The sequence below is a fragment of the Siphateles boraxobius genome, unplaced genomic scaffold, assembly GCF_051911475.1.
Source record: "Siphateles boraxobius isolate OS27281-9 unplaced genomic scaffold, OSU_SipBor_1 18, whole genome shotgun sequence".
Taxonomy (NCBI): Eukaryota; Metazoa; Chordata; class Actinopteri; order Cypriniformes; family Leuciscidae; genus Siphateles; species Siphateles boraxobius.
The window spans coordinates 12,741,903-12,760,271 of NW_027508788.1; positions in this window are offsets into that span (position 1 = coordinate 12,741,903).

Genomic DNA, 18,369 nt, shown 5'->3' on the forward strand with positions numbered 1-18,369 from the left:
ATACATTTATAGTAAATTAAATATTCACTAAATTGTGTAGTGTTATGAAGTGGCTTCAATTTGGCCATTTTCTTTATAGTGTATTGGTTATTATTATTAATTATGAATGAGGTTATTATTAATAACTATTATTATTATAGTTATTATTATCTGAATTATACAAATATGCAGTGAGTAAATTGAATATTTAAAAAAAAAACATTTAACATACAAGTGTGTGTGTGCGCGAGTGTGTGTGTGAGTGTGTGAGTGTGTGTGTGTGTGTGTATGTGTGAGTGTGTGTGTGTGTGTGTGTGTGTGTGTGCGAGTGTGTGTGTGTGTGTGTGTGTGTGTGTGTGTGTGTGTGTGTGTGTGTGTGTGTGTGTGTGAGAGTGTGTGAGTGTGTGTGTGTGTGTGTGTGTGTGTGTGTGTGTGTGTGTGTGTGTGTGTGTGCGCGAGTGTGTGTGTGCGAGTGTGTGTGTGTGTGTGCGAGTGTGTGTGTGCGAGTGTGTGTGTGTGTGTGTGTGTGTGCGAGTGTGTGTGTGTGTGTGTGTGTGTGTGTGTGTGAAAGTGTGTTGGTGTGTGTGTGAAAGTGTGTGTGTGTGTGTGTGTTTGTGTGTGTGTGACTGTGTGTGTGTGAGTGAGAGAGAGTGTGTGTGTGTGTGTGTGTGTGTGTGTGTGTGTGTGTGTGTGTGTGTGTGTGTGTGTGTGTGTGTGTGTGTGTGTGTGATTAAAAAAATAGTCTGACATTTTTTGTGATCATATAGTCAGTGAATCATTTTTCAATGATTATTTAACTTTATGAATTAATTTGCTGAAGCATGTCGATTTTATTGTAGTTTTTAAAGTCTTAAAATGTCTTAATTTTTACAATTTTAAGCCTTAAAGGTCAAATAGTTAACAATTTCATTGATGGGGTCTTAATTACAACAATAAAAGTTAGCATGTCCTAAATACATGGAAGTGCTAAAAAATATGAAATAAATGTCATAGAAAGGATACAATTTTACTTTCTAACACATGTTGAGACATTGTTACAACATTAATTTTATATTTAATGTTCAAATAATGTTTTGGCAGATAGAACCTTATAATTCTAAGCGAAAAGTGTTTTTTTAGAATTAGAAGGTTCTATCTGCGTTTGACCCATTCCAAAAAAAACCATTTACAAATTTGAGAGGATTTTGATATTGTACATTTAGAATACATTTAGGGTCCCTGTTATTTTCATGTTTGAAAGAAACTTGTTCCCCATATAAATTTTCCTATATGTAATGCAAAAACTTTGAAGCTCAATATCTCAAAACTGCTCAGAACGCAGATAGAACCTTATAATTCCAAGGGGACGAGTATAAGTATGAATTGTAGCTGAAATATAGCCATTGATGCATGAGGTCCAATATAGTGGACAGGTGATTAATCGGATTTTCCTCCCAATCTAAAATCAAAACATGGAAACTTTTACTGTGATATGACTCATTAGATATTGCTTGATGCTGCAATATTTTTTTACCTACAAGAGTCTCCTAGGATAGAAGGAATGGGTGGATATTCCGGAGCAACTTGGCATGTCTGACTGACCATTGGCCATCTTGGTTTGGAGCATAGACTGTAAAAAAAAGATGGACGACGCCCCTTCGTTCTCTTCCATTGGCGAGAAGTGAAGCCGCCATTGTCCCGATATGGCGCTGACATCTTGGGACTTGAGTCTGCGCAGTTGCGATTTCGGGACCAGACACTCTCAGTAGTGAGCAGGAAGTAAAGCCGCGAAATCAACGTCCCGCTCTGGTCCCGCCCTCACTCTCGCTGAATCAATCGCAAGCACGCGCCTGTGCTGCAGAACAACCCATTATGTCGGTGTGAAATATTTAATTATAGAAATTTAGATATTAAATTTAAAGCTCCAATCTCCTCAGTCCTCCAAAGATCCTGAAAAAAAGTCTGTTGTTGCTTCAGTGACTACTTTGCTCAGAGAACCTGTCAATCACAGCTGTCAATCATGACACCACAGCACTGTTTTTATTGCATAAAATAACTAACTAAAAACAAACTTATTTTAAAAACAAACACTTGAAATTACATCAGCGTGATGAAACCTACAGTAAATGACAGAAACTATCTTTGGAAAAAATATATGTGAAGTATAATTTAATTGTTTAGTCGGTCTCACGTCCCATTGAATAACATGGGGAGGCGGGGTTTATGAGCTATACTAGGACCGGTCACCGGGGGGCGATCGAGACGCTTTGGCTTCACTTTTCAGGGCTTGTGCGGCACGTTTGTTTTGGAGGGGGAAAAAGTCAAAACACAATTACTGCGTCCCAATTCGCATACTATCCATCCTAAATAGTATTCGAAATTAGAATTAGTACGTCCCAAATCGTAGTATGTTGAAATGAGTGTTCCAAAGATACCCGGATGGTCTACTTTTTCCGATCAGAATCCGAAGTGCAGATCGATGCACACTCTAACGGCTGATATTGCCCACAACCCATCGCGCGTTGGACGAGGATTCGATTAGAACTACAAACACGAGTGAAAGGTGTTAAAAAACTACTCGGTTACTCACGTAACCTCAGTTCCCTGAGTTAGGGAACGAGTATTGCGTAGCTATACGCAGGGGGGAAACTCCTTTTCCTCGATTTACTGAAGCCTTTATGTAAAGCGCATTTGCAGCTGCACAGCTAGAACATGAGCGTCTGGCTCGCTCATAGGCTGCGCTGCGGCAACTGCACATCCAATGGCGCAGGCGCCTCTGACGTGCAACCAATGAGATCACTCTGCGTCATACACGTCAGAGCCCGCCAAGGGGGCGTGACCTCAGTCTATAATAGTCCCCGAATTCGCCATTATAGCAGGTTTAACGACTGAAGCGACAACTTGCCATGTTACTATAGTGCGGCTGGCTACGCAATACTCGTTCCCTAACTCAGGGAACTGAGGTTACGTGAGTAACCGAGTAGTTCCCTTTCGAACGGTCACTTCGTATTGCGTAGCTATACGCAGTGGGGACGCCATGCAAAACGCCGCACTGAGTAACTGGCTGCCACTGCAACTCAGGCCCCTGAGCATACAGAACAAGCCATAACCGCATAATTATGTATAAATAGACCAGACACCGTCAGGTCTAAAATAGTACACATCAGTTAGAAATAACCCAACATACTACACCAATGAACCCAGACACTGTCGGGGTTATTGGTATATGAACATATAACCAGTCAAGTGGGTTTATATATGAAATTATAACCGGCCAAAGCAGGTTTTATATATGTAAGGGATAAAACCGGCAAAAGCGGGTTTTATATATGTCATATAACCGGCCAAAGCGGGTTTTATATATATGTAAATATAACCGGCAACAGCGGGTTTATGCATGAATACAACCAGCCAGCAGCGGGTTTTATATATATATGTGAATGTGATAGTGCACAGTAATATATGACAAGACCAGCCACCGACGGGTCTTAATCATACCGAAAGCACCTTCGCCTGCAGGGAAGGCACTTCCCTATTATAGAAACTCATAAATGTGGAAGGCGAGGACCAGCCGGCCGCATCACAAATATCACTAATGGGAATGCCAGATGACCAAGCCCATGACGAGACATACCTCTGGTCGTATGGGCCTTGATACCTATAGGGCAAACTTGACCCGCTGCGGTATAAGCCATAGAAATAGCATCCACTATCCATCTAGACAGTCTTTGCTTAGTGACTGGATCCCCCTTGGATCTACCACCAAAGCAGACAAAAAGCTGTTCTGATTGTCTAAAAGACGCAGAAAGCTCCCGATAGATTCTCAGCGCTCAGACAGGGCAGAGAAGATTAACCTCTCCATCCTCTGCAGAAGGAGGGAGGGCTGATAATGTCACCACCTGTGCTCTGAACAGTGTTGAGAGTACTTTAGGAACGTAACCATGTCTGGGCTTGAGGATGACTCTGGAGTCATCTGGACCCAACTCCAAACATGCAGGGCTCACAGAGAGCGCCTGCAGATCTCCCACTCGTTTGATAGATGCCAACGCCATAAGGAGAGCGGTCTTCAGCGAGAGGGTTTTTAGATCAACCGATTGGAGCGGTTCGAAAGGCGGACCTTTCAGAGCCCCCAGGACCGTGGAGAGGTCCAGAGGCGGCACAGACGGAGGCCTGGAGGGGTTCATTCTCCTCGCACCTTTCAGGAATCTTACGACCAGGTCGTTTCTTCCCAGTGACTGGCCAGCCGTCAGAACATGATGTGCTGCTATGGCTGCCACATACACTTTGAGCGTGGACGGGGAGCAACCCGCGTCCAGCAGCTCCTGTAAGAATGAGCGAACCACTGATATCACACATGACTCTGGGTCAGCCTGATTTTTCGAGCACCAGCTGGAAAAACCTGACCATTTTGAAGCATACAGGCGCCGAGTCGACGGGGCCCTGGCTTCAGATATAGTGCTTAAAACCTTCTCAGGAAGGTCCTTGGGTACCCGTTGAGGGGCCAAACATGAAGGGCCCATAAATCGGGTCTCGGATGCCACAATGTCCCGTTCACCTGTGTGAGGAGGTCTTTCCTCAGTGGGACAGGCCATGGGATTGTGTCCGATAACTGAACTAGTTCCGGGAACCACGATCTGGTTTTCCAGAGAGGGGCCACCAGAAGGACTGGGCACCCGCTCTCTCTGACCCGTTTGATGACTTGTGGAATCATCGAGACGGGGGGGGGGGGAAGGCATAAAAGGGACGGTTGGGCCAGACATGGGCCAGCGCGTCCCTGTTCTTCGAGAAGAACAATTTGCAGTGGGTGTTGATTCTCGAGGCGAAAAGGTCGATTTCGGCCTCGCCAAACACCTTCCATATTAGACGGTCCGTCTGTGGGTTCAGGGACCACTCGCCGAGGGGAGTGTTGTCCCATGAAAGCATATTCGCGCCCACATTCTGGACGCCCGGGATATGCGCTGCTCTCAGAGAGCTCAGGTTGGTTTGTGCCCATATAGAGGAGGTCTCTCGCCATCGCATGCAGGTTCCCTGACCTGATGCCCCCCTGGCGATTCATGTAGGCCACCACTGACGTATTGTCTGTGCGGACTAAGACGTAGTGACCTCTGAGGTTCGACAGAAATGCCTTCAGGGCCAACCCAACTGCTTTCATCTCCAGACAGTTGATATGTAAGCTCTGCTCCGTGCTCGACCAGAGGCCGGATGCAGGCATGCCCTCGTGCAGCGCTCCCCAACCCAGGTTGGACGCATCTGTAAGAACCACTTTCCTCCTGGAAATTGTTCCCATTGTCACCCCCTCGTGGTGCCAGTTCTGAGCCCGCCAGGGAATCAGGGTTCTTAAACAACCGTGATTCACCATAACACGCAAGCTGCCTGACTGCCATGCATGAGTTGGCCCACAGCGTTTCAGCCAATGCTGCATCGGGCGCATGCGCAGTAATCCCATGCGGAGTACTGGCGATGCTGCTGCCATGAGACCAAGCAGTTTCTGAAATTTCTTCAGTGGCGCGCGCTCGCGCAATCTGAAAGTGCCTGCAAGTGCTCGCACCGAGAGCGCGCGCTCTATGTGAGTCACGCTGTCATAGCTCTCGAGTCTAAAACTGTGCCCAGAAAGATCATGCTCTGGCTGGGGGTTAGTTTGCTTTTTGAAACATTGATTGTGAAACCCAGGCATTTTAGATGGCCGAGAATCAAATCCCTGTGAGCTAATAGCTCGATTCTCGACTGTGCCCCCACCAGCCAGTCGTCGAGATAATTTAACATGCGCACTCCCTGAAATCTCAGAGGAGAAAGCGCTGCATCCATACACTTCGTGAATGTACGGGGTGCCAACGATAGACCGATCGGCAGAACGGTGTATTGATAAGCCCGGCCCTCGAAGGCGAATCTCAAGAATGGCCTGTGACGAGGATTTATTTGAATGTGAAAGTAAGCATCTTTCAGATCCATTGTGACAAACCAATCCCCCGGGCGCACTTGCGCGAGGATATGTTTGATAGTTAACAATTTGAACGGCCGTCTCATGAGAGCTTTGTTCAAATGTCTCAAATCTAGAATGGGTCTGAGACCGCCGTCTTTTTTCGGAATCAGAAAATAGCGGCTGTAAAAACCCATATTTTTTAGCGCGGGGGGGACTAATTCTATCGCCCCTTTTGCTAATAGATTTTGTACTTCGGTGCGAAGCACGTGACCCACGTTGCTTCTCACCGAAGTCTCGAGAACCGCCTGAAATTCTGGGGGTCTGCGAGCGAATTGGAGCGAGTAACCTCGCTTTATAGTGTTTATGACCCAACTCGACACATCGGGGATAGCTTGCCAGGCTAGAACCCGTGTGGCTAGGGCTTGACACACTGATTGGGGCTGGTCGCCTAACGTAGGGGGACCTGATACCCTTATATTGTGATTTGTGCACACATTGAGTATTGGACTGACTGTACAAGCATTTGCGTGTGGGGAAGTCAGTGTTACAACGGGGGAGGGGCCACCTAGTGAAGGGGGACCGTGAACCCATATATTGTGATTTGTGCACACATTGAATGTTGGACTGACTGCACAAGCATTTGCGTGTGGGGAAGTCAGTGTTACAACAGGGGAGGGACCGCCTAGTGAAGGGGAACCGTGAACCCATGTGTTGTGCTTGTAAAACTGATAGCTAACATTTTGAACGGCCGTCTCATGAGAGCTTTGTTCAAATGTCTCAGATCTAGAGTGGGTCTGAGGCCGCCGTCATTTTTCGGAATTAGAAAATAGCGGCTGTAAAAACCCGTATGTTTTAGCACAGGGGGGACTAATTCTATCACCCCTTTTGCTAATGAATTCTGTACATCGGTGCGAAGCATGTGACCCACGTTGCTTCTCACCGAAGTCTCGAGAACCGCCTGAAACTTTGGGGGTCTGCGAGCGAATTGGAGCGAGTTGCCTCGCTTTATAGCGTTTATAACTCAACTCGACACATCGGGGATAGCTTGCCAGGCTATAACCCGTGTGGCTAGGGCTTGACACACTGATTGGGACGGGCCGCCTAACATAGGGGGACCTGATGCCCTTATATTGTGATTTTTGCACACATTGAGAGTTGGACTGACTGTACAAGCATTTGCGCGTGGGGAAGTCAGTGTTACAACAGGGGAGGGGCCGCCTAGTGAAGGGGGACCGTGAACCCATATATTGTGATTTGTGCACACATTGAATGTTGGACTGACTGCACAAGCATTTGCGTGTGGGGAAGTCAGTGTTAAAACAGGGGAGGGGCCGCCTAGTGAAGGGGGACCGTGAACCCATATATTGTGATTTGTGCACACATTGAATGTTGGACTGACTGCACAAGCATTTGCGTGTGGGGAAGTCAGTGTTAAAACAGGGGAGGGGCCGCCTAGTGAAGGGGGACCGTGAACCCCTATATTGTGATTTGTGCACACATTGAATGTTGGACTGACTGCACAAGCATTTGCGTGTGGGGAAGTCAGTGTTACAACAAGGGAGGGGCCGCCTAGTGAAGGGGGACCGTGAACCCATGTGTTGTGCTCGTGTGCTTTATTTGGGTCGCCGTGAAAACGGCGTTTGTTTGCAAAGACGCGCTCACTGCTGCGGGCCTGTTTACAATAATAAAATCCCCAGCCGCCTGAACTGTACAGGGGGCTGTGGGAAGTTTTGCTGGCTTCTTTGAGGGTGGTCCGGCAAGCGCGGGACACGTGCCCTCTCTTTCCTTTGCGTGCTAGGACGGCTTTGGCGGGAAGCGTTCGGCATCAGCCGCAGGGCGGGGCTGAGAGGCCTGTTTCGCGGGCTTTGCTGGTCGGCGCCAGCTAGCACGGTTAGTTCCACTCGAGCTCGAGGTCCGCGACGGCCTGTGTTAGGATCCGAAGCATTTCAGCGTCGGAGTTAGTCCTGCCTCGCTGGGTCCGCCGAAAGAGACGAGGCCCGCCACGTGGTGGTGGGGGGGCGCTGATCTCCCTCGAACGGGACCGGAGATGACTGAGCTGGAGTGAGTGAAGCACGCGGGGACGTGGCCGGCGTGCATTCACAAACGTCCGTGCTCTCTGGATGCCGTTGGCTGCGGCGCTTCTTCTTCCTCGGCTGAAGTAGGGCCGGAGAAGGGAGCGCGGGTGATGCGGCGCCGCCGTCTCGAGAGAGAGCTAACGTTAGCCGAGTTCGCAGCACGGAGATAGGCATGCACGCGCAGGCCGCACATCCGCCGACAGAGAGTGCATTCTCTGCGTGGTAGAGTCCCAGGCATGAAATGCAGCTCGCGTGTTCGTAGGCCTCGCATAACACGAGGCATATGGAACAACGCTGATACAGATATAAACACATAATAAACAGATATTGAAAAGGATATCGCCGGATAGCCACAGGAGAGACGGCGTCAGGAGAAACACGGTTGAGATGTGTAGTCTGCTGAACTGTAGCTCGCTCAGGCTGAAGGCTTGTTCGACGGCGAAGGCTCAATAAATGGTCAGAGACGTGAAGTTTGTCGCTGAAGGAGTAAAATCTGCTATAATGGCGAATTCGGGGACTATTATAGACTGAGTTCACGCCCCCTTGGCGGGCTCTGACGTGTATGACGCAGAGTGATCTCATTGGTTGCACGTCAGAGGCGCCTGCGCCATTGGATGTGCAGTTGCCGCAGCGCAGCCTATGAGCGAGCCAGACGCTCATGTTCTAGCTGTGCAGCTGCAAATGCGCTTTACATAAAGGCTTCAGTAAATCGAGGAAAAGGAGTTTCCCCCCTGCGTATAGCTACGCAATACGAAGTGACCGTTCGAAAGGGAACTACAGACATGGAGGACGTGCGAGTCCGGTGGTTATGTAGAAAGGTTTGGATAAAGGGGTTTGAGTGGGTAATTATCAGTATCTAACATGACGCAAAATTATTTATTCAATGTTGTCTACATTATATTGCATCTGCAGCAGCATTGTGAACTTTTGTAAAGATACGTTTAGCCATTAACTTTTAAATGCATCATTACATTCAAATTGCAAACACATGAGGAGAGTGAGAGTCTCCGCATTAATGACCCACGGCTGCACACCAAGGTGCCACAACATTTCTCTCCGAAAACGGTAGGAAATTAAATTAGATTGAATGGAGGATTTTAACTGTGACAAGATGATTGACAGGGCAGTTTACGGTGGCTGGACGCACGCGACAGAGCTGTCCGTTAAAGATGACGAAGTAGTATGTCCCAAAGCTTGCCTACTCTTTTGCTACACACTCAAAGTATGTACTTTTTCTTCACAAAAAGAGTACATACTTTTAGGTCGTAGTATAAGTAGGCGAATTGGGACGCAGCCCAAGGTTTACAACTTGGTTGCAATGTATAGGATTATCCACCACGGTCCGCTGAAGAGTTTGATGATTAACTTTGCCATCAAAACCCTTGCAAAGTCAAGAAAATGCTTCTTAAATAGCTGTCCACTGTAGTGACCACTATGCATGAAAGGGTTAATTTCGCGACACACAGACCACGCCCACATTATTTTGTTACATTCGGTTCAATAAAATTTGTATCTGATTTTCAACTGTAAATATATTAAATAAATTATACTATTGACATTGTGTATTTGCAGTGCGTGTGTATTCGCAGATTATTGTTATGATGCCAATTTGTGGCTTAATTTAAATTGAGCAGCAATACTGCTGTGGTTAAAGGGACATGTCAAGCATTTATTTATTTATGTATTTTAATGTTGCTGAGGAATGAGTTAAAGCATAAAGCATACACTCCATAAATGTTCATAAAGAGTGGTGCAAATTGATAAGTCATAGCTTATGGATCCAGTGATTTACCCACAGCATTTATATAGGGGAATGTTCAACAAACATATTCATTAGTATGAAAGCAACAAAAGAAAAGAAAAAATAGGCAAATGTGCATGCATGCAGGACATCTGTATTTGCCAACTGTGAAGGTCTGACCACACAGTCTAGCCTTCTGAACATTCAATGTAAGGAAGGACGAACAAACTATAGAATAAGTTAGAATATAATACATGCTAATGAAGAACAGTTAATGTTTTGCAATGTGTATACATATTTCTTACCCATTGGCCAGTTTGGCCTTCATACCTACTGCTCTCCATCTAATGTAATCATGTTATATTAGAAAATAAATGTCACAGTTGTATTACCTTTTTATAGTAAGACCAATTTAACACACAATCACCCTTCATTGTGAAATGTTCACATCTCCTCTTAATATAATAGTGTTCCTTTATTGAGCACCTGTCAGGATATTGGTTATCCTACAAAGTTTTTGATTTGTCTAACTTTAATTGCGTCAATTTGCTGTGGTAGTCTATGGCCTAACAACAATGACACCAGTAACAATAATGACACTTCATTTATAGACTTTTTTTCAATCTGTTCCTAACATATAGCAGATGACAACAATGAATGCACATGATGTGATGAATAACAAGTAAAGAGAATATGTTCAAGGATTAGTTCACTTTCAAAAAATTTTTTGCTGATAATTTACTCACCCCCATGTCATCCAAGATATCCATGTCTTTCTTTCTTCAGTCGAAAAGAAATGAAGGTTTTTGAGGAAAACATTCCTGAGTGAGTAAATTATTAGCAAAAAATGTTTGAAAGTGAACTAATCCTTTAATGAGTTTCATGGTACCAGTCAAATGAAGGCATAATTTATATTACATAAAAAGAGGCCCAAACACATTACATTTTATTTATAAAACTCATAGACCTTTGTGTAATTTCTTTTGTTAAAGAGGTCAGCAAAAACGTAAACAATAAAGCATTTCCTGTTGTTTTAGAGAGGGTCGTGCTATTCATGTGAGGTGACGAATGATTAAGAGGTTAGTGATGTAGGTGAAAATTAGACATAGAGAATATCAGTAGGCCTATATATTTGTAAAAATCTATCATCACTATATCATATGTTCTGCTTTATCAGTAATACAATTTGTAGTTGCACTTTCCACTGTTTTTTCACAGGACTTCAATCACTAAAGACAAAGTGTTCTCTAAATGTCCAATACAAGACATTAGATACACAACGTTCAAGTTCATGCTACTGAGCATAATGTACAATGTATGAGCGACTTACATTGCATTTCAAGGTACACATTTTATAGTTTTATCAGTTCTTGCTTTCCCTGGGAATCAAACCCATGACTTTGGCGTTGCAAGCACAACACTCTACTGTTTGAGCTACTGGTATGCTTGATACAATGGCTTGATCACTTGGTTGATCAAATGATTATATGCTTTTAAGAAGATGCAGTAGCCTAGGAAATACAAAATTGTTCTGAAAGAAACAAAGAAATTATTTTTTATTTTATAAATCTTTTGAAAGTGTTACAAGTTGATGAGATATTAACTTCATGACCCTACAAGCATTGCTGCTTTATATCCAGGGAAAATGATACGGACGCGTCACAGCTGGTTGTTCAAAAAAGAGATCTAAATATCATAGTAGAGTAAAATAAGCTGATAAGTATTTTTATATAAAAAATAATTGATCCATTATAAAATTAGGCTATATGCAGATCGATAAATGCAACTTGTTGAAAAAATTTAAATGACTTTGCAATTTATGTTTCTTTTAGGTAGCCTACTTTAATCTACATCTGTTGTTATTTGTGAACTCATGACAACACAAGTGCGCTGACAAGTCTGTTCATCCAATGAAAGCGAATGACCCTTGTTAACACGGGCGTGGTTTCTGAGCTAGACACTAAAGTATGTTAAACTCCTTTGAAAATGCGTCAAATACGAAGGAATGTCATAGGCATAGCCTACATTGCATAAACAATGCGCTTTATTCGCATACCTTGTATACAACTGGTTAAATATTCGTTTTTAATCGGTGATCCGTAAAATAGGGTATGAATCTGTCGCTGTTAACATCTGCTTGAAATCCAGGTAAAACCATCTGCGTGCACGCGCATGTCCCCAGTTAACATGATCCCCAGTTGATACGTAACACCGGCAAATGATGATCTCAATAGCAACGCCAAAAAAACAAATGCCGCCGCTGTCAGAGTGAACACGAGTGAACGCCGCTGAGGACGGACTGACAGCACCCTCCGAACTCTGCTTCGCGGTTTAAGATAAGATAAATGTGTCCAATCAAAATGTACTCAAGCTGCGTGGTTTAAGAGTAAGTTAATGTGTCCAATCAAAATGCACACAACCACAATTACATAGGTTAAACAAATCTGATATAAAAAAAACATTCAAACATCATGGCGGAAAACAAGAAGTGCAGACAGTATAGTGTTGAGTACGTTAGATATGGCTTTATTCCCTCACCCACGAACATCCAGCTCCCGATGCTTTGCGCAGGTTTTCTCTAACGAGGCAATGAAACCGTCCCGTAAGAAGCACCTAAGCTTTGCACATGCAGACGAAGTAGGCTACCGCAGCTGTCCCAGTTTGGTTACCTCAGGCCAGCCCGATCTCATCAAAGTGCGTATCAATACCACGAATGTTATTTGTCGCGCCATTTATACGCCAAAATCGTTTTTGCGTGTATATGATACGCAGTTTTCGCGTGCATATGATACGCACTTTATAGCGTGTTATACGCACGCACCCCCATTTCCCCCTCCCCCTAATCCTACCCAAGGGGTTTTCAGTGCGTAGCATATACACGCAAAAAACATTTTTGGCGTATAAATGACACGAGAAATAACATTCGTGGTATTGATACGCACTTTCATGAGACTGCGTTGCTCAGGCGCACTCCGGCTCAAGCGGACATCCTTGTGTCCTGATGTTAAGAAATTGGCTGCGAGTCACCAAGCTCAGGGCTCACACTAATGACCGTAATTACGGTGGCTCTTTTTGACGTATTCGTCATTTTTTCTTCGGTTCAGTTCAGGTGGCCGAGCTGTTGTCGTCTTTGATCGTCATTTAAAATTAAACTACGGCTATTCAAATTTGAAGCCTAGTTGGCTATATTAGCCTACATAATTGAGTGCGCGAATGGTCCGTGCATCTTCTGGTCATTTGAGTTTCCTTTCAGAAACGGGTATTAAAAAACAAGTGGCTAGGCTATTTGATTTTTATTTTAAAATACAAAAATTAAAATACAAAGCGTTTCTCTTTTTCAGTGTCAAAAGGGATGAGCGAAATTATAAAAATGATTTGTTCACATTCCGAGACCGGATGTGGCCACTTACGTGACAAGCGCGCCAAATTTTACATGGTCAGTTGACTCAATTATGATTTTAGACATTGCAAAGCAAGGCCTGTCATCCCACAGAAATCTTAGCGCAGATATCACACGTATGTGCAATTTTGTGCGTATTGTACAAACTTGATAGACCGCCCAGCCCCAGTCCTACAAATTTGGCGCTCTTGTCATGTAAGTGGCCACATCCGGTCTCGGAATGTGAACAAACGGGCCTTTTTTCGTTTCAGTTTTAAAGTAATTTTATTTTTTGTTATCCGAAATAGATAATGAAACTCAAATAATTTAAAAAATTTCGCTCATCCCTTTTTGACATTGAAAAAGATAAACGCTTTGTATTTTAATTTTGTATTTTTTAATACCCGTTTCTGAAAGGAAAATCAAATGACCAAAAGATACATGGACTGCGAACGACCGCTGCTTTTTCATTGGCCATTTAGGTTATGTTATTGTTCACGTGATTGGTTAATCTTAAAAAAAATGTGTGTGAGCCTGAATTTGTTTGAGTTTCTAAATACATACATTTGCCATACCTTTCAAACAATCCATGTGTTTTTGCTTTTTTTCCAAGCACAATATTTCTCAACTTGAGGCTTTTACATGTAGGTTAAATAAAAAAAGCAACTTCTGTTTCAGTTTTTTGACCACAAACTAAGGCTTCAGGTATCAGTGTGTGATCATGAAGAGGTCAGGGGGGCGTTTGTTCAAAAGAGGTTAAGAACCACTGATATAGTTCTATTTTATAGTGATTACTGTTCAAAAAATGTTATACGCTAAATGTAAAATGTTCTACTAAAGAAAAGAGAGAAAATAAATATTTGTTAATAAATATTAATAAATAAAAAACACAGGACATTCAGTATAATAAAGTGCAGGAGTAACAAAAAATTGTCTCTTTTCTTTATTTTAGACCCCTTAAAGTGAATCATTTTAAAGCTTTATGTTGTTGAACATAAGTTAACATTAACATCTACAATAATAAATGCAAATAACTAAACAGAAGGTGTGCTTTTTGCTCCAATTGGCACAGAACCTTGAAGCTTCTTGGCCAAGAACACTAACCTACCAACATTTTGAGGTTTCAGGGAGGAACGCAGGCATGTTACAATGTTCCCCCTGTGCTAAAAACCCTTTCTGATGGGGGACTTGTAACAGTGATAGAGAGGTATTTCCTTGCCAGCACAGACAGTTTTGGATATTGCTTTTATAGAAGTTTGTTTCGTCTAGCCGCTGGTACTTTGTGATTTAGCAGTTTTGTTTTTAACCATCTCATACTGTAGTTTAGGATAAGTTATTAATTGAGATAAGTTTTATAATATAACTTTGCTTTTCATTTATTACTTAAAGCTCACGAAGTTTTTCGATAGCTACATTAAAAACTAATAGCCTAACTGATAAAGTTCACTCATTATTTAAAACAAGTAAACAGTCATTAATAAAATAAGAACAAATACACATATTACAAGAAGAGATGAACACTAAATAACAAAGTTTACAAAGTCTAACAGTAGTATTCAGGTACAGAAATTAAGCCTAAATGTAAAATAACACTATTTGTTCACTGTATAAATTACATATAGTTTCATCTTTGTTAAAGCTGTATTTTTTTGTTTTATTAATATCAATAACACAGAAAACAGTGTATGTATATATATTAAGTGTGTGCTGTCACTTTAAGACCGACTGCACAGACTGGAAAAAAATTACAAACATCCATTTCTTTCTCAACTGTTCACTTATGACATAAACGAGAGAATAGTTGTTGAAACGTCCATTTAGACAGGTATTTTGACAATTTTGTGTTTATGTGTCGGTTCAAGGGCAAGGAAACGCGAAAGAGGAATCAATTCTGTATTCGAGCGCTGTCTGACACGCGCCTGCCTCTCTCTCTCTCTGTGCGCTTCGAGTGTGTGTGGCTGGGGGCTTTGCGCACAGATAACGCGCGAGTCCCGGTTTTCGTCTCTTCTGCGATTAAAATTGTTTGAATGTGTAAACTAGCAAGACAGTACACGTCCAAATGATAAACTTTCACTCTATGATGGTTATATTTAGCAGTTAATCCCCGAATCACATGCGCGCAGAACCGAAGTGCGATCCATTCCACCCTTAGCGCATTATCTCATTGAATATCATTGGCAGAATCGTAGAAATGCAGGATTAAGATCGCATGGGGGGTTGAATCGAGATTGCGATCTTTTAACGATTAATCGTGCAGCCCTAATCAGCAGGTCAAACTCAATGAAATATCGGAAATCGGAATAGGCCACTCTAATCCCAAATTAGTTGGCCGTTGCCTTAAACCATTTAATATTTTTATATACACTCACCTAAAGGATTATTAGGAACACCATACTAATACTGTGTTTGACCCCCTTTCGCCTTCAGAACTGCCTTAATTCTACATGACATTGATTCAACAAGGTGCTGAAAGCATTCTTTAGAAATGTTGGCCCATTTTGATAGGATAGCATCTTGCAGTTGATGGAGATTTGTGGGATGCACATCCAGGGCACGAAGCTCCCGTTCCACCACATCCCAAAGATGCTCTATTGGGTTGAGATCTGGTGACTGTGGGGGCCATTTTAGTGCAGTGAACTCATTGTCATGTTCAAGAAACCAATTTGAAATGATTCAAGCTTTGTGACATGGTGCATTATCCTGCTGGAAGTAGCCATCAGAGGATGGGTACATGGTGGCCATAAAGGGATGGACATGGTCAGAAACAATGCTCAGGTAGGCCGTGGCATTTAAACGATGCCCAATTGGCACTAAGGGGCCTAAACTGTGCCAAGAATACATCCCCCACACCACCACCAGCAGCCTGCACAGTGGTAACAAGGCATGATGGATCGATGTTCTCATTCTGTTTACGCCAAAAAATACGCCAAACAGAAATTGAGACTCATCAGACCAGGCAACATTTTTCCAGTCTTCAACTGTCCAATTTTGGTGAGTGGTACCCGGTGGGGTCTTCTGCTGTTGTAGCCCATCCGCCTCAAGGTTGTGCGTGTTGTGGCTTCACAAATGCTTTGTTGCATACCTCGGTTGTAACGAGTGGTTATTTCAGTCAAATTTGCTCTTCTATCAGCTTGAATCAGTCGGCCCATTCTCCTCTGACCTCTAGCATCAACAAGGCATTTTCGTCCACAGGACTGCCGCATACTGGATGTTTTTCCCTTTTCACACCATTATTTGTAAACCCTAGAAATGGTTGTGCGTGAAAATCCCAGTAACTGAGCAGATTGTGAAATACTCAGACCGGCCCGTCTGGCACCAACAACCATGTCACGCTCAAAATTGCTTAAATCACCTTTCTTTCCCATTCTGACATTCAGTTTGGAGTTCAGGAGATTGTCTTGACCAGGACCACACCCCTAAATGCATTGAAGCAACTGCCATGTGATTGGTTGATTAGATAATTGCATTAATGAGAAATTGAACAGGTGTTCCTAATAATCCTTTAGGTGAGTGTATATTCTACAGAATTGGTTCAAAGTTAGAGTTGGAAACATGAAAAAATGTGTCTTTTTCCACAAATTTTATTAAGAATGCAAATTATATAATATCCAAGGTAAACATTACTCGAGATTACTTGAATTTTCCTATTGGATGTTTGGGGTGGCAGATGACGTTAGCGGTGGCAGGTGACGTAAGCAGGTTCCAGCTCACCACGCCCTTGGTACGAGCTACCACGCCCTTTGGCAGTATAAAAAACATGTTATTTCGTCAAAACCACTGTTTCGACAGTCCCGAAATCTAAGCTGTTGTCCCGAAAATTATTCTAAAACAAAATCTTGAGTAGGCCTAGTTATTGTTAAAAATTGTCCGTGGAGGTTGAGTCGTGAAGAGAGCGCAAGTTGCTGCAGCTCAGTGAATGAATGTGCAGGCAGCCAGTCTAAAGGAGTGATTGATTTATTACGGCACTGTGTGCCAAAAAATACTTCGGCAATGAACAATGACTACATATTAGACTACACCCCCAAACTCTACTTTGCAGCGTCGTCTTGAGGTGAGTGATCATATATATTTTAATCACAATTCATGGTTAGGCTAAAGTTAATCCTCTGGGGTTGACAAACGCGCAGAGTCATTTTGCTGGATTCAGAGAGCACGCGCTATTGGTAAATGGGCGGCAGTGGCTCAGTGGTTAATGTAGGTTGTCTACAAACCGAAAGGTTGGTGGTTCGATCCCCGGTTCCACCTGACCAAGTGTCGAGGTGTCCACGAGCAAGACACCTAACCCAGCCAGCTCCCGACGAGCTGGATGACGACTTGCATGGCTGACACCGCCGTCAGTGTATGAATGAGTGGATGAATGGGTGAATGTGAGGCAATATGTAAAGCGCTTTGGTGGCCATAGGTCTGTTAAAGCGGTATATAAATGCAGTCGATTTACCAAAGCTACTTGCGTCACACCAGTCACTCTCCATTTTAGAGTCTGACAGCAGCTGTTAATTAATCCGTCACTGCGGGTCTCAGGTGCATGCCCCAAGGATCCCCCCCTCCCACTTTTCCAGCATTTTTCAAATATTGCCAGTGGGTGGAGTCAGGCTCTGAGCAGGGGTTTAGTTACCCTTTAACCATGAACACAAAAGCCACACCACACAAATGGCTTTTAATTGGTTTATTTCGTTAGCAAATATGTCACTATAATTGTTAAGTTCTTTGTATCGACCAATTTTCTGCAAAAATACCGATCGACATGCTTGTTTGCTTTGCGGCCCCTTTAAATGAAGTTTTAAAAAAGACCAAGCATTCGATATACGTCAGAGCGTCCATGAATCATTCCACGGCGTCGCTGGCAGGGCGGCGAGAGCGAATTTTGCTGCTCTCGCTGGCGGCGGTGTGACCGCACAGTTAGGTGGGGTTCGATTGCGGTAACTATGAGGTCAGAATAGCACTTACTGTGCGTTCACAATGCCGCTGGCGAGAGCGTAAAAATTCTGCAAAACCGCGTCAAAGCTCATTACCATAAAGTTGACCTGACTTCAGCTCTCCACAGTTCGGTGTCAACCAACACGGTCAGAGGGGAAGTCACCCGAGTATAATTTTGCATGTGTCAGGAACACTGGGTTAAACTCAAGTCAGGTGCGTAGGGGAAAATGACCACAGGTTTAATATGGGAAGATTTATTTTTGAGTGTTTGTTTATCTGTATTAGTATGTATTCGCTTTATTTGTTATTCATTTGCGGAGATTCGTCCGAGGTAAGAATCACAATATCTTGCACGCACATTGGGTTGTTTCCTCAGGGT